This window comes from Gossypium raimondii, chromosome 9 (assembly GCF_025698545.1).
Source record: "Gossypium raimondii isolate GPD5lz chromosome 9, ASM2569854v1, whole genome shotgun sequence".
Lineage (NCBI taxonomy): Eukaryota > Viridiplantae > Streptophyta > Magnoliopsida > Malvales > Malvaceae > Gossypium > Gossypium raimondii.
Window position 1 is genome coordinate 4,895,151 of NC_068573.1, and position 24,172 is coordinate 4,919,322.

At 32.2% G+C, this 24,172-nt stretch overlaps 2 long non-coding RNA genes across 2 annotated transcripts in view; both read right to left on the reverse strand.

Annotated features, from left to right (window-relative positions):
* Nucleotides 1-545: 545 nt before the first annotated feature.
* Nucleotides 546-24,172, reverse strand: part of LOC128032642 (uncharacterized) — a 34,298-nt gene continuing 10,671 nt past the window's right edge. The window contains exon 2 of the long non-coding RNA XR_008188889.1: nt 546-2,695. This is a non-coding gene — a long non-coding RNA (uncharacterized LOC128032642). The remainder of the gene's footprint in view (nt 2,696-24,172) is intronic.
* LOC128032641 (uncharacterized) lies at nt 21,256-22,519 on the reverse strand. Its single transcript, XR_008188888.1, has 2 exons — nt 22,462-22,519; nt 21,256-21,461 (listed from the first exon to the last, which is right to left on the reverse strand). It is a non-coding gene; the product is annotated as an uncharacterized LOC128032641 (long non-coding RNA).

The window sequence follows — 24,172 nt, forward strand, 5'->3', positions numbered from 1 at the left end:
TAGAACCAATTAGATTTGAAAACGTTTTTTTACTAACTTTTAGAAAACTTAATGCAACTGCCTTGGGATTATCAAAATGCCAGATTATTAAGTCGAGTTAACTTAAGAGTCCAATTTAAGAAGTGTTGTGACATTTTGAGATAAACTTAGTCGATTTTTGTTTTGTTGATTTGCCTTTTTAAAGTGAAACCATCAGTCTTACCACTGTATGTTTTTTAACAAAGATTCAGGTCACCCAACTCTAACACATATAAATAAATTTTATAATTATAATTGTAAAAATTTATATAACTTATTAATCAAATAAAAGTTATATAACATAATGAAAATAATTTTAATTAAATTTATTTAAAATATAAAATTAATTTAACATTTTATAATTTTATAATACCACGTCATTAGAACTAATATATATCCTCAATAAATTAAAATTCACATGTGAAAGAAGACAATATTATAAACAATTGAGCCAATGTTTTTGGTTTCAAAATCTTTTGTGGAAAAATCCGCACTTCAATGGTGATGAGTAGCGATTACATACTACCTTTAATTAAAGGAGGCAAAAGCTGATCCGTGTATTGAATACTTTCCCATTTGTTGCAACATACTAATACTATAGATATAGAAAACAAAACGTGATGAATGATGAATGCTTTTCAACCTACTTTACTGGGTTTCCATACTGTATATGTTTTTCTTTCTATGCCAACAACAGTAGTCAATGTGCCCTGCTTTATTTGTGGACCTGCTGCTGTATTTTCATCTTAAAGTAAGAATTAAGAGTTGTGTAAAATGACTAACTTTACGTGTGGGGTTTTATGATGGGAAACCACTCAGAAACCTTCTTTCCATAATAATCGGAAAACATCCAAGCATAGTGATGAATGCTTTTTCACTTGTTAGCCAACTTACATTTTTTTTTTAGCTTTTAGAGACAAACAAAACATGATTAACTGTTTGTTAGACTCGTCTGATTAAACAGGTTTACGCCATATACCATATATGATAACAAAGAAATTCTCCAATTTGATCCACTCTTGTGCTTTCTTTCTATGTGAACAACAATAGTTAATATATTCAATTTCATGAAACTCCGATAAAATTACTGCAAAAGTTTATCGAGAATTAATTTTTTTATAGCGATTTTCATACGGAAAATTCTAATTCAAGAGTTTGAGAAGTCATTGCTGGGCTTTTGGTAGTTAATAGGTTTTGAATGAGCTTGTCTTAAGTTGAAAGAGAGGAGAAATTGAGATTTTTGGACTAAATTGCAAAGTTGCTTCATCTACCATGGATTATTGGGCAAAACTAGTGAGATATTAAGGGTTCTATTCCCGATACATGGAGATAGTTCTTTCTTTCATTTGGATTAAGGGCTAAATTACAAATTTCTCCAAGAATAGGATCTTTCAATAAACAATCAACACAAGAAGGGATTGAGCCACTTTATTTATTTTGGGAAAGCGATGTGTACTCCAGTTTCATCAGATGACACAAAGCTAGAGGAATACGACCAGTAAAACTATTACTAGTGAGGTATAGAAGGCTGATGTTGTTCAAAATTTAATCTTGAAGGATTCAACTATAACCTTCCTAACTCGGTTCAGATGTTATGGTTTGGTTCCGTTGAACCAATTAAATTTGAAAACATTCTTTTTGACTAACTTTTAGAAAGCTTAATGTAACTGCCTTGGGATTATCAAAACGTCATATTATTAAGTTAACTTAAGAGTCCAATTTAATAAGTGTTGTGACATTTTGAGGTAAACTTTGTTGATTTTTGTTTTGTTGATTTGCCTTTATCTAAAACTCCAATTACATTATTACGTAGTGGAAAAAGTGAAACCATCAATGTATTTTTTAACAAAGATTTGGGTTATACAATTCTAACCAATACAAAAAAAATTTATAATAAATGATATAAATAAAATTTATATAACTTATTAATCAAATAAAAAGTTATATATCTTTTTATATATGTAGTCAATTTTATAATAACTTATTGAAAGTATATATTATTGGTATGTTTCATGTCTATATTACGATCTATGATTGGAGTATATGACTACCTCTTCCAACAATATCGTCTTCAAAGTTTGAACACGTACTCTCTCTTTCAAATTGTAATATACTTCACCACTACGCTCAACGCTTATTGATAGCTTATCAAAAAATTTATATTTTTATATGATGAAAACTAATTTGAAAATCCATAAAACCAATTAATTTTCATCATAAAAAAATTAAAATGCAATGTTATTTAAATCGAACTGTCTAGTTGAACTAAAAATCGATTGAAATTTCGATTTAGAGGAAGGTAAAAGTTCAGTTGACCAGAAGAGAATTATAAAAAGTTTAATTGTTTGAATCGTATTTTATAATTGTTAATATTTTATTTTTATAACTTTTTAATAATTTATTTGATTTGCACTTAACATACTAAAAATGGACGATGTAATTGTTTCTATCACTTATCCATTCCAAAAACATTATATCATATTCAACTTGAATTGGAAGCTTTTTGAAATTATGTATTAAGATATTCAATTTGATTGGTTCGAGAGTTGTTGACAGAGCAGTAATGGCGTCGAGGAAAATGGCGATAAAGGATATGTTGGATTCTGTTAATATCCCTTGCTTTCTTTAGTTGTACTCTCTCAATGAAGACTTACTATTACTATGATGAGTTACTCACCTCTTCTTATTTATATCTGAAGAAGAAGAAGAAGAAGAAGAAGAAGAAAAGAAGAAGAAGAAGAAGAAGAAGAAGAAGAAAAGAAGAAGAAGAAGAAGAAGAAGAAGAAGAAGGTCAAGGATGAAGAAGAGCAAAATGAAGAAGAGCCACTTGCTTCACCTGCAAATAATAAAGAGAACAACAACAACAAGCAAGAGAGGTTTTGTTTTTTTTTTTTCGGTATATAAACCGATTACTAACAGATTTTAGGGGGGAGAATCGATTTTTTAAAAAAAAAACCAATCTTTAGATCTGTTGGGGGGAACGATTTTTTAACGGATCTTGAGATCTGTTGGGGGTTTCTTTTTGGCTTGCGATTTTTGTAACCAAATATAGATTCAACAGAAAGAATAAAAACAAAAAAACTTTGAAGGTTGTTTCGCCTTTTATTCTCTGTTTTCTTTTGCTTTTAATAGATTTTTTTATTTTTATTTCGTTTTTTTCTTCTTTAAAATCTAAAAAAAAGAATCAAAAGGGGTTACCTTCTCGCTTGCCGGTGATGCCCTCCGAGTGCCGAAGCCGAGAAGCCCTTTGGGGTTTCGTTTAGGTCGCGCCAAAGGAAAAACGGGCTGGGGGAGACTTGTTTTATTCTTTCTATTTTCCGGCACGACGAAGCCGCTGCGAGGCTACGACGAAGCCTTCGCGCGAGTTCACCGGCGACGTCGCCGGACTCTAAAGGGGGGAGAAGGGGAATCGTTTTTTGAGAAACAGAGAGAAAAGCAAAATTTTTTTATTTTTCTGCTGCTAAATGAAGTTTTGTTAAAAAAAATTAGTTTAAATAAACTTTTCAAAACGGCGCCGTTTGGGCTTAGGGCTTACAGACCAGAAACGGCATCGTTTTGGTCTCTGACCCGCGCGGTGACCCGACCCAGGGGAAGGATCCGCGTGTTTTCTTTAAATGGCTTATTTATGTGCGCAGTCCCTCCAACTTTGAAGCGCGTTGCAATTTGGCCCTTTTTCATTATTTTCTTCTATTTTAATTTAGCCCCAAGGTTTTATTTTGGTTTCATTTTGGTCCGTTGCAGTGTTGCGTTTTGGGGCTTTGGTTTAGTTGCAGTTTTAGTCCCCTTTCTGTTGCGCGCATCGCGATTTAATCTTTTTTTATTTTTGATTTCCCCCTTAAGATTTGTTTGTTTTCAATTTAATCCTTTTTTGTTTTAGTTATTTTACTGTTAAACTAACTATTTTAATCTTGTTATTACTATTATATTATATCATTAGCCTTATACTATTATTGTCATATATATATATATATATTATTTATTTAAATTTAAATATACTTGTCCTATTATTATTACTATTATAACTATTTATATATACATACCTTATTATAAATATCTTTATATCTTATTATGTATATATATCTATATCTCTTTTAAATATTTTCTAGCTTATATATACATACGTTTTGCTATATATATATATATATATATGTCTAGCTCCTTATACATTTATATATATACACCTATAAACTTTTATTTTATTTTATTTATTTTATATATATACATATGTTGTTCTTATTTTTATTTTTACGTATATTCACATATATATCTTTTATATTTTATAGCCTTATTCATTTCTTTATTTATTTCTTTATTTATATTTTCATTATTATTTTGAATGAATGTTTTAATTTTATTTCCTTATATGCATTGTTATTTTGTATGTTATTGGTTTATCCTTTTACCTAATTTATTCTCATTGCTATTACTAATATTATGCTACATTATCGTATTCATATTTATTTAGTTACGTATACTAGCATCGTATCTTATTTCTACTATTTCGTGTTAAATTATTTCATTCAATAAATGAATTATGACTTTTGAATAAACAAAATTTCGTGTTGATTTGAGAAAATCGTGCCCTAACTTACTGGGTTTCGATTTTCACAATAAATCTAAACACGTGAATATTTTCAAACTCAAGTTTTAAACTATATCGGGAATTAAAAAAGGATTGTGTCCTAACTTACTGGTCGTGATATCCTTTTTTAAATCCGAGATAGCTAAAATATCTTTTAAATATGTAAATTTTGGCATTCGTTCACGTATCGGGAATTCGAGACATTGTATCCTAACTTACTGGATATGATTCTCTTTCTCACATGAAATATGCCCCTTTTTCCAAAATTCTCAACATTTTAATACAAGGATCGTATTTTTAAAATTCTTCAAAGTTTTCAATTTTCGACATTAAGACATTAACTAATCAACTAGGTACCAATTTTGAGCGTTACGAGGGTGCTAATCCTTCCTCGTACGTAACTGATTCCCGAACCCGTTTTCTAAATTTTGTAGACCAAACTCGTTGTTTTAATAAAATTAAATTATTTATTAAAAACAACCGCTTTTAAAGGTGACCCGATCACACCTCATCAAAAAAGATTGGTGGCGACTCCCACATTCGTTTTCATTTTTCAAAACCTAAGTTGACCCCGTTTTTCATCCAGAAAATGGTGTCAACAGCTTGGCGACTCCGCTGGGGACAAACACAAGAGTCAAGCCACGAGTTGATTATTTTTTGTCTTTTTGTCAAAAATAAAAAACTTAGTTTAAATATACGATCCTTTCGTTGCATTTTTTTTATCTTTATTACGATCTTCATCATTGTGATTCATAATCGTTGTGTTAGTTTAGGTTCAGATTTATTTCTGCGCATTGCATTGCATGACCGTTGGTCACACCCTTTAAGTGGGAGTGAGAAGCTAAGCCTTCGTGAGGTTTTCACCTCCGCATGGGATAGTGAATCGCTTCCGGGATACATCCGTACCTATGTCTTCGTGAGATTTTCATCTCCGAATGGTCATAGGGAAATGTATCCCCCTGAACTGAATTCGGTCTATATGAGCCTATAATGGGTGAAGATCGAGGAATCTGCTGGTTCGGGTACCCTTACTTTAGAGCCAAACCTCATGTAGTGAACCTTAGGAGCCCACCCTAGGTAGAACCACTTCGAACCCCTAGTATTCACCCGAATAGGTATTCTATTTATTCTTGCTTGCTCTTGCTTTGCACTAGCTTGTTTTCTTTTGTTTTGGTTATGATTGCATTACATTTACATCGTAAAGAGGTATTGGTTCAGGTTTAGTTGTTAAATAGAGAGCTTGTCATAAGGAAATGGGTTTCTTGATAAAGTGGATAATAATACAGTTGTCCGAATATGGTCTAAAAAAATGTGATAAGAGAAGGATGATAGTTTAATGGAGGACTACACGACCATTGCTCCGTTGCCCGAGAATTCAAGATGACAATGATTATTTGAGAGCCACTGAACTTTCTTAAAGAGGAGCCAACGAGCATCACGAGGATGGGTGGTTAACGACTCACAGCCCGGATCAAGGAAAAGGGAGATAGAAGACATCCCTTTTGAAGAGTTCATGAGATTTATCTTAATGCGCGAATGAAGAAAAGGATTGTTCTCTTGGAACATAAGGGAAAAGCCGTATATATATCCGCTTTATGTAAAGAGATTTGTTTCCTAGTAAAGTTGTTCTAATTGAATTGAACCAAGAATTAACGTCTCTTTTTGCATTCATTTCATGCATCTGCATTACATTTCATTGCATGCATCAAATTTCACTAAAAGGCCCTAATTAAACAAAGTCATTACAGAGTCAATGGAAACCAACCTACCAAACCAACACCCTTGCGCTACCCGAACAGGAACTAAATGAATGAACCAAAGGTTGGAGAGATTAAAGCAAAGGCAAATACAGATGCAAAAGTAATTGACCAAATTTCAACAAGATATAGAGGATCAGATGCTAGAAGTCCAAAGAAATCTGATGAGCCAGTTAACCCAATTATTGGATAAAGGGTTAGAAAAAGGAAAAAACCCAACGCTCCACTTTGGAAGTAATAATGAAAACCCTGCTCATTTTCCAGGTTTTACCCCAACAAACATCCAAGCACAACCGAATACATATCCACAAAGGGTAACTGTTAACAACCGACCACAGTACCAGACCAGTACCTTGACACCAGTGAATTTCGCGACAGACTCAGGTTCCAACCTTAGGGGCAATCTAACTACTCCTGTTGTCATTGATGATCTAACGGGAACAAAACAAGTGAGAGTAGAGCTCTCAAAACCATTTGGAGATTGTTACAAATGGAAAGGGCAAGAGTGGAACCCTCAAATCAATACTTCGAAGTCCCCGAGGAAGAGAGAAAATGAGGTGAATGACGCAAGTAGGTATAACGAGGGTTATTCAAAGCCGTTTACCGCAAGTCAGCCAAAGACGATTGGTTCTGGCCATCAGATCTCCCAGAAGCAAGAATCCGGCACAAAGCAAAACATTGAGAAGTCTAAATTTGTACCAATCCCAATGTCATACCGGGAGCTGTATCAGAATTTATTTAACGCACACGTCGTCTCCCCTTTCTACTTAAAGCCTCTACAACCTCCGTACCCCAAATGGTACGACACAAATGCGTAATGTGACTATCATGAGGGAATTACGGGGCATTCAATAGAAGATTGCGTCGCCTTTAAAAAGGTGGTTGAAAGGCTCATCAGTATAGGCATTGTCAAGTTCGATATAGAAAATCTACTGCCCAATCATATTGATAATCGAGGTGAATGCGATGAATGAGGAAATATTGGGAAACGTTCACATCAACGCCGTGCGAAGAAACAACTGAAGAAGGGACCTTGTTAGATATTTACCCTTACATACTTAGGGGTATTTTGAGCAATGGGACTGTGGAAGAGATCCCTGTATTTTGTAGAGCTAATTTGGAGTAATGTCCAAAACGCGCTTATTGCTTTAAGCCTAGGGGCAATAAGAATCCTTTTGTGAGATAGGCTTATGTCCAACATCTTTATTTCAATAAAATTCATCTTTATTTCTCACTTCGAGCAAATATTCTTTTATTGTTTCCATTTCACTCACATACTATATAGATTATTTATTCTTTGGATCTACTTTCATCCTTATAACAGGTCTTCAGATATCAATGATATGAGCAACACTACTATTGACTTAGAACCTCCTTTTGAGCAAGATATGTGTCCAGATTAAACTTCAAGACTTTAGAGATAACTAAGACTGTAGCTTATCTCTTAGTTTGTTAAGGACGGGAGAACAAGATCCTACCTTACAAAGAATCAATGGAAACCATGGCCTTCCTCTATGTGGGGCACAGATGTCATAGGGCCAATCTCACCTAAGGTTTTGACGGTTATCTTTATGGTTATCAATTACCTCACTAAGTGGGTAGAAGTTGCTTCATATGTCAATGCCGCAAAGTGAACAGTCTGCAAATTCTTAAAACAATCATATGTCAGTATGGAATGCTAAAAAGGAGTATATCTGACGATGTACTAAATTGAACAACGGCACGACATCAGAAGTTTGCAGTCTGTTCAAGGTTAACACCATTTCGCCTCAAGATCCACGGTACAGTGGGAACAAAAAAACAAAAAAAAAACTTCTACCGGGGTAATGCGTTGGCTTATCACAGCTTTGCTCATTGAGGTCAAGATTCCTTCTCTCCGAGTGTTGAATCAGATCCAGATTGAAGAGAAATGTTCAAAGTTATCCGTCTTGGTCAAATGCACCAAAGATAAAATACGCGAACTCACCAAAGAAGGTTCGGCCTAGAGAGTTATATGAGGGGGACCTAGCATCGAAAAAGATCCTCTCCATACAAAAAGCTTTAAAAGGACATCAAACTGAAGAGGACATTACGTGGAAGGCTTTATCTAGAGAAGCATTGATTTTGACCAGCAAGGACTTACCTGATCCTACGAGTGCAAATTCAATCAAAGAATGTTCAAAAAAAAAGAAAGAAACAAAAAAGAGAAGAAAAAAGAAAAGAAGAAAAGAAGAAAAAGAAAAGAAAAAGGAGAGGCCAAGGTGAAAACCCACAAAGGGCGCCTTGAGACCAAAGGGGTTTTGAATTGAAAACCCAAGAATGGGCAATTCAAATCAAAAGTAGGGCATGCGGTAGTCTTATCCTCTTTGAATTAATAAGAAGGAGAGATGCTACATCTTGGGGCATCAACAAAGTCTTCTAGGACTTTTAAAACATATATCAAGTTCAAAAAGGGTCTTCAAGAAGCTCATGAAGAGAAGCTCATGATGCGATATCTGGGGCACCTGTTTTCACCTTTTCATTTCGTATCTTAGTAAAATTTGCTATCTTGATTAATTTATTCATTTCGAGCCGTGCTCTCAATAAATTTTCATCTTATCCATTGTGATAATCTTTTTCATCTTATCTTAGCAAAATTTGCTATCTTGATTAATTTATTCATTTCGAGCCGTGATCTCAATAAATTTTCATCTTATCCATTGTGATAATCTTTTTCATCTTATCTTAGCAAAATTTGCTATCTTGATTAATTTATTCATTTTGAGCTTTGCTTTCAATAAATTTTATCTTATCCATTGTGATAATCTTTTTCATCTTATCTTAGCAAAATTTGCTATCTTGATTAATTTATTCATTTTGAGCTTTGCTCTCAATAAATTTTATCTTATCCATTGTGATAATCTTTTTCATCTTATCTTAGCAAAATTTGCTATCTTGATTAATTTATTCATCTTGAGCCTTGTTCTCAATAAAATTTCATATTGTCCATTGTAATAATCTCTTTCAAGCTTTTTTTGAAATAATGATTAATGGACTGATAATATTCAAGCAAAAGGAGTTTTGTATATTACTCTGAAAGCTTCTAAATAATACAAGAACCTGAAACAGGACTATTGTTTAGAACACACCAAGTTTAAAGGTTGAAATGTCTAAAAAGGAAAAGTCTAACTTAGGACTATCCTTTCGAATTTTGTTGTCCAAGCATGGATTAAACAAAATGACAAAATGTTGTTTTGGTGACAAAGCTTCAATGAACAAACAAGCAATGATCACCGAGTGATAAAAAGAGGTTTCTTGGAAGAGAAAGTTCTACAATTGTGCATAAATATTTGGTATGAAACCCTGGGAATGGTGTAGAAGACCAAAGAGATTCAGATCAGGTATCCCTGAATTACAGTGGTAGAGGATTGAGAAAGTGTCAGATCTTATACTCAGTGGGAGGAAGGTGGCTCGAATTTTATGTCCCAAAATTACAGTAGACTGAACCTTGAAGATTACAACGGATTGAATTTTGAAGATTACAGTGGGGGCAATCCGGTTAAGCAAGAGATGAGTGTTACCTACTGAGCAAGATAGCGTCCTTACGTATTGGTCATGAAGGCTTGATGAAGAATAGGTAATAACAACTCAAACATTAAGGAATCATCTTTATGACATTCTGCATTCATGCAAACACCATCCATACATGTCTAGTTAGGAGCATTTGATTCATTTAGATCATGCCATCCCAATCATTAGGCATAATTAGGTTTATTATACAGGTCATGTTCCCTAGAGAACAGATAAATGAAGATAGCAGATCTTGTCTTCCTGTATTTGACAGCGAAGTAGATCGAAGATAGCAAATCTTGTCTTCCTGTATTTGGCAGCAGAGTAGATCGAAGATAACAGATCTTATCTTCCTGTATTTGGCAGCGAAGTAGATCGAAGATAGCAGATCTTGTCTTTCTGTATTTGGCAGCAGAGTAGATCGAAGATAGCAGATCTTGTCTTCCTGTATTTGGCAGTGAAGTAGATCGAAGATAGCAGATCTTGTCTTCCTATATTTGGCAGCGGAGTAGATCAAAGATAGCAGATCTTGTCTTCCTGTATTTGGCAGCGAAGTAGATCGAAGATAGCAGATCTTGTCTTCTTGTATTTGGCAGCGGAGTAGATCGAAAATAGCAGATCTTGTCTTCCTGTATTTGGCAGCGAAGTAGATCAAAGATTGCAGATCTTGTCTTCCTGTATTTGGCAGCGGAGTAGATCAAAGATAGCATATCTTGTCTTCCTGTATTTGGAAGCAGAGTAGATCGAAGATAGCAAATCTTGTCTTTCTGTATTTGGCAGCGAATTAGATCGAAGATTACAGATTCTGGCACCCTAAGCAGTAGTGGATCAGATCAAAGATGGTAAATCTTATCTTCTCAAGATAGTGGAGAAGCAGATTTAAGCCATTAGTCCTATCTCCCTAAGCAGTAGTGGGAGTATGTTGAAAATCGTAGATCTTGTCTCCCTAAGCAGTAGTGGAGCAAATCAAAGACGGTGGAACTTATTTTCCCAAGGTAGTAAGGAAGCAAATTGAAGCTTTTAATCCCATCTCCCTGAAGTTGCAGTGGAGCATATTAAAGATAGCAAATCGCATTTCCCTGAAGTTGTAGTGGAATAGATTAAATCTATCATAACAGATCTCGTCTCTCTGAGGTTGCAGTAGAGCAGATCATTTCAAACTTTGTCTCTCTGAAGTTGCAGTAGAGCAGGTTAAAATAGCAAACCTTATCCCCATGAAGTTGCAGTGGGGCAAGTTGAAGATACAAATTCCACCTCCCTGAAGTTGCAGTGGAACGGATTAAAATGATGGATCCTATCTCCCTAAAGTTGCAGTGGGGCAAGTCGAAGATAGCAAGTCTTATTCCCCTGAATTGTAGTGGAATAGATGGAAGCTATAAATTACAAACCTTACCTCTCTAAAGTTGCAGTAGAGTAGTGGGGAAAGTTGAAAATATAAGTCTTACCTCTCTGAAGTTGCAGTGGAGCAGGTCAAAATAATTGATCTTATCTCTCTGAAGTTGTAGTAAAACGGATCACATCAGACTTTATTGGAAATTACGAGCCCTGTCTCCCTGAAGTTGCAGTGGAACAGATTGAAATTACTAGTCCAATCTTTTTAAAGTTGCAGCGAAGCGGATTAAAAGGATAAATCTTATCTCTCCGAAGTTACAGTAGAGTAGATCGCATCAGACTTTATTGAAGCTACAGGTCTTATCTCACTGAGGTTGCAGTAGAATAGACTGAAGATAGCAAACCTTATCTCCCTGAAGTTGCAAAGGAGCAGGTTGAAGATACAAGTCTTATCTCCATAACGTTGCAGTGGAACACACTAAAATCACAAATCTCGTCCCCCTGAAGTTGCTGCGAAAAAGATTGAAGCTACAAGTCGAATCTCTCAGAAGATGCAGTAGGATGGATCAAAGCAACAAGACCAAGTGGAGGCGAAGGTGACTACCTGAAGAAGAAAGGCACCAAGCAGTCAAGATTTGGCAAGACCAGGCAAAATGGGTCTTTCTTAGTCTTTGCTCTGTTCTCGTTGCACGACAACGAGCAAAGAGGGGCAGCTGTACGATCCATTTTGACCCGGCCCAATACCCAAGGCCCAAAATCTAAATTGGCCCAATTGGGCCCAAAAATTAAACAAGCATCAGGGAACCCTATGGTTCCCTACCTTGCTCAGCGTCGTACGCCTCCTGCAGCCTAGCCCTCTACCATCGCCGTTCACCTTGTCCCATCGCCACCTGCTTCACCTGCAAATAATAAAGAGAACAACAACAACAAGCAAGAGAGGTTTTGTTTTTTTTTATTTTCGGTATATAAACCGATTATTAACAGATTTTAGGGGGGAGAATCAATTTTTTAAAAAAAAAACCAATCTTTAGATCTGTTGGGGGGATCGATTTTTTAACGGATCTTGAGATCTGTTGGGGGTTTCTTTTTGGCTTGCGATTTTTGTAACCAAATATAGATTCAACAGAAAGAATAAAAACAAAAAAACTTTGAAGGTTGTTTCGCCTTTTATTCTCTGTTTTCTTTTGCTTTTAATAGATTTTTTTTATTTTTATTTCGTTTTTTTCTTCTTTAAAATCTAAAAAAAAAAATCAAAAAGGGTTACCTTCTCGCTTGCGGCGTGCCACACTTTGTGATGCCCTCCGAGTCTTAAGCCGAGAAGCCCTTTGGGATTTCGTTTAGGCCGCCAAAGGAAAAAAAACAAGTGGGGAGACTTGTTTTATTCTTTAAATTTTCCGGCACGACGAAGTTGGCTGCGAGGCTACTGCGAAGCCTTCAACCTTGAAGTTCACCGGAGACGTCACGGACTCTAAAGGGGGAGAAGGGAATCGTTTTTGAGAAGCAGAGAAAAAGCAAAATTTTTTATTTTTTCTTTGCTAAATGAAGTTTTGTTAAAAAAATTAGTTTAAATAAACTTTTCAAAAGCGGCGCCGTTTGGGCTTAGGGCTCGAGACCAAAAACGACGTCGTTTTGGTCTCTCGACCATGTGTGACCCGACCCGGGAAGGATCCACGTGTTTTCTTTAAATGGGTTATTTATCTGCATCCTCCAACTTTGAAGCGTTGCAATTTGACCCTTTTCATTATTTTCTTCTATTTTAATTTAGCCCCAAGGTTTTATTTTGGTTTCATTTTGGTCCGTTCTTGTTATTGCGTTTTGGGGCTTTGGTTTAGTTGCGTTTTAGTCCCCTTTACATTTGCATCGCGATTTAATCTTTTTTAATTTTTGATTTCCGCCTTAAGATTTTGTTTATTTTCAATTTAATCCTTTTTGTTTTAGTTATTTTACTGTTAAACTAACTATTTTAATCTTGTTATTACTATTATATTATATCATTATCCTTATAATATTATTGTCATATATATATATATATATATATATATATATATATTACTTATTTAAATTTAAATATACTTGTCCTATTATTATTACTATTATAACTATTTATATATACATACCTTATTATAAATATCTTTATATCTTATTATGTATATATATCTATATCTCTTTTAAATATTTTCTAGCTTATATATACATACGTTTTGCTATATATATATATATATATATATATATATATATATATATGTCTAGCTCCCTTATACATTTATATATATACACCTATAAACTTTTATTTTATTTTATTTATTTTATATATATACATATGTTGTTCTTATTTTTATTTTTACGTATATTCACATATATATCTTTTATATTTTATAGCCTTATTCATTTCTTTATTTATTTCTTTATTTATATTTTCATTATTATTTTGAATGAATGTTTTAATTTTATTTCCTTATATGCATTGTTATTTTGTATGTTATTGGTTCATCCTTTTACCTAATTTATTCTCATTGCTATTACTCATATTATTTATGCTACATTATCGTATTCATATTTATTTAGTTACGTATACTAACATCGTATCTTATTTCTACTATTTCGTGTTAAATTATTTCATTCAATAAATGAATTATGACTTTTGAATAAACAAAATTTCGTGTTCAGATTTGAGAAAATCGTGCCCTAACTTACTGGGTTTCGATTTTCACAATAAATCTAAACACGTGAATATTTTCAAACTCAAGTTTTAAACTATATCGGGAATTAAAAAAGGATTGTGTCCTAACTTACTGGTCGTGATATCCTTTTTTAAATCCGAGATAGCTAAAATATCTTTTAAATATGTAAATTTTGGCATTCGTTCACGTATCGGGAATTCGAGACATTGTATCCTAACTTACTGGATATGATTCTCTTTCTCACATGAAATATGCCCCTTTTTCCAAAATTCTCAACATTTTAATACAAGGATCGTATTTTTAAAATTCTTCAAAGTTTTCAATTTTCGACATTAAGACATTAACTAATCAACTAGGTACCAATTTTGAGCGTTACGAGGGTGCTAATCCTTCCTCGTACGTAACTGATTCCCGAACCCGTTTTCTAAATTTTGTAGACCAAACTCGTTGTTTTAATAAAATTAAATTATTTATTAAAAACAACCGCTTTTAAAGGTGACCCGATCACACCTCATCAAAAAAGATTGGTGGCGACTCCCACTTTCGTTTTCATTTTTCAAAACCCAAGTCGACCCCGTTTTTCATCCAGAAAATGGTGTCAACAACAATTTCATCGACTTAGCGAAAGGAAAAGAAAAAATTATCCATAACTTGTATGATAAATACCTTCAAGAGATAAAATAACACTGAGTGAAACAAGTATGAATTCTTGGGCAACCACAAGACTCTACCAGTGTGACAAACAGAGAAGCTAAAGGCTATCAATCTAAGAGAAATTGTTTCAGGAGTGTTGGAAACTAGAAAGATGAATTTAATGGAAAAGTTACACTGTTGGTTGTAATTGTCCTAGACGTTGAACAACTTGGATTGGTCTCCCATGAATGGATCATGTCATCTATTTCAGATTCTTCATCACCATGGTCTTCAAGAACATTTCCACCTGAACCGTTAATCAACAGAGAAGCAGAAAGATGCTTGAATCTTAATGGAAAGAAAAGACCCACCATGAAAGGAGTTCCGCCAGGAGTTTAAATTGAAGGTTCGTGTTGGTGTTGGAGGCAGTAGCAAGCTGCTTTGGTCTTGCTTGGATAGCAAGGCTCGAGACTTGCAGAAGAAACAATTGATGAAGAACAGAATTTTGCAAGTGGAAATTAACAGAAAACAAAAGCAAAGAAGAGAGAATTTTAAATGAAAAGAAGCTGATTTTTCATTAACAACAGAAATAAGGCATTAAGCCATTACATATACAAATTTCAAAATTTAAATCGAGCTTAGTAATATTTAAACTCGGTTCGCTTATACCACTACCCTCTACAAACTAATCAGTATAGCAACCATCTCGCCCCGTAAAATGTGCACGCATCTCATTTGGATAAACTAACATATTAATAAATTTCATAATTTTAAAGATAGGTAACTTTAAATGAATAGTATATAATATGTGTTAGTAAACAACTAATTTGGATTTGAATTTGATGCACTAGTTATTTTTGTGTATTAATAGTCATGTTTTTATAATATGTTGTAAGTTTCAAATATTGTCAACATTAAAAGTTAATTTTAAAATATATTTTAAGTTTAAAGAATTATTAAATATATATACTAGTGTCAATTTTCCTTATAATTTGTATTTTTAATAGTTTATTTAACTTAATTATAGGTCGAATTATACTTAATCTTAATTTTGTATTTTTATTGTATATTTATATATTCATGCATATTTCAATATATGCACATTTAGAGCTACATATCAAGCGAAAAATTAATGTAAAAATAAAGTACATTTATACATATATAATCTTATATTCATATATATCGTATAATAATATGCTGAAAATAAAATAAGTCCAAATGCATGGATATTGTGAACAATAAATATAAATGTTTTAAAATTAATGAATGAATTAAATATAGCAACAATGTATTTTTAAAGTAACATGCATTGTTAATATTGTGTTATCTCGTATTTAATAATTACGTGGTGTCCATTTTAGGTTTTATATTAAATAAAATTAAAAATTATAACGAGGAGGATGCTGGGTATATTAACAAAATATATAAAATATTTATTCCAATTCTGTTGCTACACTTTTATAAGAAAATTGCCTTGAATTAATCTTTTAATATAGTTGACAGTTATACGTGGTAGATTTTATTATGACAAATGACAGTTTATAAGTTATATCACATAAAATTTATTTCCGTTTTTGTAATATCATATTGCTATAGTGTATAATAATAATAATAATAATAATAATAATAATAATAATAATAATAATAATAATAATAATAATAATAATAATAATAATAATAATAATAATAATAACTCTAATAATTAGATAAAAAATATAACAGCCCGTTTTCAGTGAAGTTAGAATAGTAGTTTTGGGACCACAAATTTGAGTCCGGAAGAAAAATTATTTTAATATTATTTCATGGTCTGCAGTGTGATTGAAATATCGCATGAAAATTTCGTAAAGAAATTTTATCGGTTGCATGTCTAATTAGATGAAAAGGACCAAATTGCATAAAATGAAAAAGTTGAGTTCTAGTAGCTATATGTATCAAATAACTATGGAATTCAAAGTTTGAGGTCCTTATATGGAAAATAGACTATTAAGAGGAGTTAGTAGATAAGTATGGTTAGTCATCATTACAAAATTTAATAAAGAAAAGGACTAAATTGGAAAGTAAAAGATAAAAGATGATAAATAATAAAATAAAAGAAAATATCATCATATTATCATCTTTCCTAAATTAAAAAGATGGAAACCTTAGCCATGGAAATCTAAGCTCAAGCCAACTTATTTTGCTTAATTAGGTAAGTATTCTTAACTCATTTTTAATGATTGTTATATTTTCGAGATCGTAATAGCTTAATCTAGCTATCTCGGAATTAATTTGTAAAGTTATCAAAGTATTAGGGTTTTTCCATGGATGAGTATGTATGAATTATGAAGTTTTATGGTAGAAAATGAAAGTTTGTTGATAGATAAACAACTTTTGTAAAGAGAAATTTGATGAAATTATGATTTAGGGACTAAATTGAAAAGATGTAAAAGTTATGGAAAAATTCTAAATTTTGTAAAATACATGGGTTGATAATGTTACATGTAAAAATCGATTAGGCTTGGAATAAGGATTAAATTGCATGAATTTCATTTTCCGAGCCTAGGGACGAAATTAAATTAATTAAAAGTAAATTTTATTAAATGTAAATTTTATTAAATTGATGTTAAATTCATTCGTTTAGATCCGGATAGATCAAATACGAAGTTAGATCGTGAAAAAGAAAAAGTATCGGATTAGTAGACAACAAATAAACGTGCAATTGTCAAGGTAAGTTCGTGTAACTAAATTGTATATCTATATGTTTGAATTAAATGTTGTGTATGTGGATGGTGTAATTTCCAAGTATGAAATTTGTATAAATTGCTATGTGTATTTATTAATCACATAATCAACAATGACCGACAAGTATTAAGTCTCATTTGAATAAATGAAATTCGATGGATACAGGGTTCCCGATTGGCTGTGATCCTGCATGTGTTACAGACACACCATAGCTCTTACGAGCGTCCCAATATTTGGCTCTCACGAGCTTCCCGTTAATAGCTCTTCGAAGCATCTCGATTGGTTGTGATCCTGCATGTGTTTTAGATACACCGTAGCTCTTATGAGCTTCCCGATATATGGCTCTCCAGAGCTTCCTGTTATATAGTTCTTGCGAGCTTCCCATTATGGCTCTTATGAGCTTCTCGATAATTAGCTCTTCAGAGCTTCCTAATAACTAGCTCTTTTGAGCTTCCCATTATATTGCTCGACAGAGCTTCCCATTTATGTGCTCGTATGAGCATTCCTGAATATGAATTGACGAATTACAGTTTTGTACACTTTGTCCATGTACTACCTGTGTATCCAACGACATTTTAAATGATTCAACGGGCAAAATCCTGACATGAGAAAATATGAGTTCAAAATGAATCATTACTTGTATATACATGAAACACATGGAAATTTGATATTTGATGAGCTCATACATGTTTCTTGGTATTCATGTGAAATACATGACTAGCATGTTTGATGAGGTTATGTGTTTAGGCTATTAGCCAAATTTCTTTCGATGTATTTTGTATTCTTACCTTAAATCTAAATAAATGGTAAGTTAATTTCCGTTATACAAACTTACTAAGTATTAAGTTCTTACTCTGTTTCATTTCCTTTGTTTTATAGTAATTTGGAAGCTCAATTTGGTTGGAAGCTGGTTGGAGCAACATCTCACCATCCTTCGGCTCATTTTGGTATAAATAGCAGATTACTTTTGGTTATAATGACATGTATAGGGTAATTTGGCCAATGTTGGCTTAAAAGTATTTTGTTGTAAATAGCCATTGGAATGGCTTGAGTTAGATAAATTTGATATGTATATATGTGTGAATTATCATGTTTGTTGTGTTGATATGGTTATGAATGGATAATTTATGAGTATGTTGATGAATGGTTTAAAATAACATGATTGGAGAAATATGCATATATGTTTCTATGGTCATTTAGGTAAGATTGAATACTTAGGCATATGGGGTGTTATGATATGTATTAAACTTGGTTTTGGCTTGAGTTAGATTTATTGTATTAGCTGGTGAAAGTGTTAATGGAGGTGGAAGACAAATTGGCTGAGAAAAGTGGCCTTAGAAATTACCTATTTTAGTCCACACGGGCATGTGTCTCAGCCGTGTGTGATACACGGCCTAGCACATAGGTGTGTAGTTTGGCCGTGTGTCCCCTGCATCTTAAAATTTGAGAAACAAATTGCTCAAAATATTCACACGGCCTAGCACACGAGCGTGTGGCTTGGTCATGTAACCCAAATCAAAGAGCACCCTAAATTGGTCACGAGATGGGACACGACCGTGTGCCCTATTTTGAATGCCCACACGGCTTGGCCACAGGGGCGTGAGTCCTCTGCACCTAGGCAAAATATTTAAAGTTTAGCAAAAAATTCTCTAAGCTCTCGGTTTAGTTCTGATTTATTTCTAATGTGTAGTTTGGACTTCGAGGGCTCAAGTGAGGGTATGATTGGTTTTGATTTGATTTCTGACATGGATGCTAAATGAAATGAAATGTCTGTATTTGATCTGTAAGTTTCGGTAATGCTCCGTAACCCTGTTTTAACGACGGATATGGGTTAGGGATGTTACAAAAGATGAGTACTTCGTAGTAATAAACAATTTAAATACAAGAGTAAAAAATATTGTAATTGACATGTAACATACAAAAATTTTTATAATGAAAGATATAAATAAATTTTATAATTATAATTGTAAAAATTTATATAACTTATTAATCAAATAAAAAAATGTATATAACATACAAGAACGGGCTTAACCTCTTCCAACAGTATCATCTCCAAGATTCGAGCATGTGCTCTCTCTTTCAAATTGCAAAAGACTTTACCACTACTCTCAACACTTATTGGTAGCATATAAAAAAAATTATATATTTGTATGATGAAAAGTAATTTGAAAATACATGAAATTAATTAATTTTCATCATAAAATATTATAATTGTAATGCCCAAATTTAGTGGTCATAGTTGTTAGATTCTATCATTAGCAAGTATTTATTTCAATGGTTAGAGGCTCTAGTTATGTGTTAGGGTCTTGAGTTTAAATCTCAATTCAATCATTTTTGTTCATAGGCCTATATGATTTAAAATAAAATATATTTTGTTGTCAAAATAATTTTGAAATTAATTTTAAATGAGTTTCTTTTAAAAATATATAATAATAAAATCAAGTAGTTAATTTAAAATGTATTATCTTTTGGGTTTGTTTTGAAGTAAACAAAACAAGGTATTTAGTTTACGTTGTGCTTATCCATTCCATTTTTTTAAAAATTAAATCCATTTTGTTTTGTTTTATTTATTTTGTAAAAAAACCCAAACCCACGTTCCCAATTCTGTTATCTCCCTAACCCACGCCGCAATTTCAAATCCAAAATATTGTTTTTCTTTATGCTTTCATCTTTTCTTTTGTTCCTTCATTTTTGTTTTGGGAATATTCTTTAAACGCTGGGCTGCTGTTAATTTTTGAAGCAATAGTTGTGATCCTTTGACTGCAAATCCAATGGTAAGGGTTTAAGTTTAGTATGTTATGTGTTTTTGTAGATGTGTTGTACGTTGGGTTGTGTTAGATCAGACTAGTGATATTGTATTAATTCTAATGCGTTTTTAGGAGTAGTACAAGAGGCAGTGGGTGACCTTCCAACAATTTAGAATTCTCGTAGTAGTTGTTTGTTTCTCGGTAAGTGTGTGGTTGTGTTATGAAGTGTTGTTTAGTTTGATTAGTGGTAGTGATATTGTATTAATCTTTATTGAAATTGGTTGTGTTAATTATCAATGTAGGTTCTAGGATTACTTGTGTTGAATCAGCATCAGAAAATAACTAGGTGTGTAATGAGAAACCCAAAAAACAGCGAACGACGAACGCCAAAATTGGGCACTATTGACGCCACATGGCCGTGTGACAAACCATGTGTCGGACTGTGTGTGACATACGGCCTAAGCTATTTTAGACTGTATGGACCACATGGGCATGTGTGGGCCGTGTGCCAGGCCGTATGGGCCAAAAATTTAGAATTTCTTCCTAGGGCCGGGCACGTCGTCCCGATCGACTGTGGGTCTTCCGTGGGGTTGGTATGTGATTAAATATAATAGAAAACACGAAATTTGGTCATCTGTTAACATAAATTCCGACATCTACAAGTGTATCTGAGCTGTCATATGATAGTTTAAACTAAGAGTAATGTTATATATGTATATGATTTGTATTTGAAATGTTTTGCATGATTTCTGCTTTGATTATATCTGATTTTGGGGGGAGGGATATATTATGTGGAGGAAATGTTTCTGTGAGAGGCGATATTTCGCCCATTATACTAGCAGCACAACTGCAAATAATCTGAACAATGTCATACCGATACTATGTAACACCTCCTAACCCCAAACCGTTACCGGAACAGGGTTACGAGGCATTACCGGACATATCAAACAATTTACAAATAATTCTTAAATAAATAACCAACATATTAAAATAATTCATAAATTGTTATAAATTTTAATAATTGATTTCATTCATTTTTATAAAAATTTTAGCAACATTTCTGCTTATTTTTACATAAAACCCCCTGTAAAATTTCAAAACATAACTAACCCAATTCCAGTATTTCAATCAAGGCATTTATATACTTAAATCTTACTTGACATATTGACATAACAACTTAATTAATAAAAATCCTATTATCATTTCTAATTAACTCATAAAACTAATCAAGTCATTTCAATTCGATACCAAAGCCATAAAGAACTTTTACCATTTTACTAATATAATCATCAAAACACATAATATCTTAGTTTACAACAAAACTATATAGCATACCAAAATAACTATTATAATTCTTATGTACATGCCACTTTCATTTAAGGAAGAAAACATCACCAAAATCTCTATGCAGGAGTCGGGATTGACCTGGATGCTGAACCGAGACTCAGACCCCTATTTCAACCTATGTACAGAAACAACCGTATGCTGAGTATTTTATACTCAGTGGTATTACCATAATTCAAATTATAATAGCAATAAAGAATTATAATTACGAAGCATGTAACTATCCGATTTCTTGAATATCAATTAATTCATAAACTTTCATTATTTAACAATAACAATAAAATTTTTAACTATTCTTCAATCTCAATCACATATCACATGTAACAATTTTAATCACTACATAAACATTAAATTCATGCCTTTTATTTTCAATATCAATTTTCAATCTGCAAATTTTAAATTTTCTCATATTTAATACCACAATCGATCAAATTCATTTGATTTTCTCATTTCAATTATTCACCCTATTAACAATCTGGACTTTGACGAATACACGGATTCCAACCCAAACACACTAGTACGACACATTGTGCCTAAAACGGTACATAGTACCTGATCAGTAGACGACACATAAGTGCCTGAAATGACACACGAGGTGCCTAATACGACACATAAAGTGTCTGATCGGCAAAGCCAATAAATCCCGTACTCTTCCAAATCCTATGGCATGCCAACTATATCCGACTTAGCCTGACTAGTTAATAGGGTATTCAAATTCTCAATTCTCTTTCATTTCCAATTCAAGATCACTTTTCCACTTTCTAATCAATTAACAATTTAATACCAATACATATTTCAAATAATCACATATAATCATATCTCAATTCAATTCAAACCACTTTTCAATCAATACACAATTCACATTTTCACACATATTTATAAATTAATTCACTTTATTTAATTCATATTTTAAATTCATTTTCAATCAAATTCAAATCACTAATACTTTTTAATCAATATACATTTCAAATACTCACATATTTCCATCATTCAATTCAATTTGATTCAATTCAAGTCACTATTATCATTCCAATTGCTTACCTAATTTTACTTACCATGCATTTTAATTAAAATATAACAATTAATAATAAATAAATTTGAATTATAGTAATACAAACCCGAATTTGCTTGATTATTCCTTAATGACCTTCTCCTTCCCTTTTGTGCCGATACCTCAATTCTTTATTAGCTACGAAAATTAAATAATCAAATAATTAATTACAGCACAAATTTTACAATAAAAATAAAATTTCTATCAAATTTTATACTTTAATTCCAATTTAATCCTAACTAGATTTATCTACTTTTCTAATTTAATTCACACTCTATTTCTATTCAAAACTTCTTCTAAACTCAAATTTATCTACTAAATTTTCATCAGTTTTCACTAATTTCGAATTTTCCACAATTTAATCCCTAAAATTCAAAACTTGTAGTTTAGTTTACAATTCAATCCTTTATTCAATTCCAAATAAAATTTCTATCAAATAAATCCTCAATTCCATCATTTATTCAACATAAACCCTACTCAAAAATCTATTAACTTTCAAATTTTTAACTTAAATCCAAGAGTAATTCACTCTAGGATTCCATAAACATCAAATTTATGAGAAAAGCACTTGATTTAGCTTACCTATTAAACTTCAAGCTTCAAAATCTCAATTTTCCCCCTTTCTTTTCTTTCCCTTTTTCTTCCCCTGTTTTCGTCTCTTTCTCTGTTTCTTTTCTGTTCTTCTTCTCTTTTTCTATTCTTTTATTTCTTTTGTTTTCTTTTACTTTTTGTTATAATAATATAATATATAATAATTAATATAAATATCTTTTACCACATGTCATATTCATAACCATACATTTGTCTTAATTTTATTTATTTCACAATATAATAATAATAATAATTTAATAATATATTTTAACAAATAAAATCTTAGATTTTATGCTCCTCAAATTGACAATTGGCATAATTGGCCATTTGGCCCTTATTATTTTCCTTTAATCTATAATTAAACTTTCACTTCTATTGTAATTTAATCCTTTTTACTAATTACTCTTAATTAGACTAAATTCACCTAATTAATACCTAATTAAGCACTAAACTAAACTCTTAACTATTTCTAATAATTATTTTCAAACTCAATTTACTAAGACGGAGGCCCGATATAATACTTTTTCGATGCCCGTGAATTTTTGGGTCATTACACACTAAGTGGTGTGTAGGGTTGGATGGATATTTAATACTCTATATGGTGTGTAGGGATGGTTGGAAATGGTGTGTAGCAGATGAGGGTAGGATTGTAAATTTGCTTATGGTTCTGATTCTGTATAAGATATACATTTGTATCTACTCTACTTTGTAATGAATCTGAAAATTAAAACCGTAATTTTGTTTTCTTTAAAGTTACACACTGAGTTATGAAAACTCACTTTTTGTTTGTCTATCACTTTCAGGTAACCCTCAGACTTAGGCAGGTCAGTGCGACGGGAGCTCGGTTATAACCATATTTTTATAAATTTAGTTTATTTAAATTTGGGTTTGAGAGTTTTGTAAATTTTGGAGTATTTAGACAATTTTTTTTGGTTTTGGGTTTTGGACTTTAATTTCGTTTTTCGTAGTTACCGCTTAAATGTTTTGTCGACAAGGTTCGTTTTTCTGCAAATAATGGGTTTCAGATTAACAACTGAGTTTTTCAAAAATTTAATGTTTTAAGAATTTCCGTTGCAAAGTATTCGTTTTATTTAGCAAATATAAAAAACCAACATTCCCAATTAAATTGTTATATTGAATATGTTTTCCTATAAAACTGGTTCTTAGATAACAAAATTTTATGATGA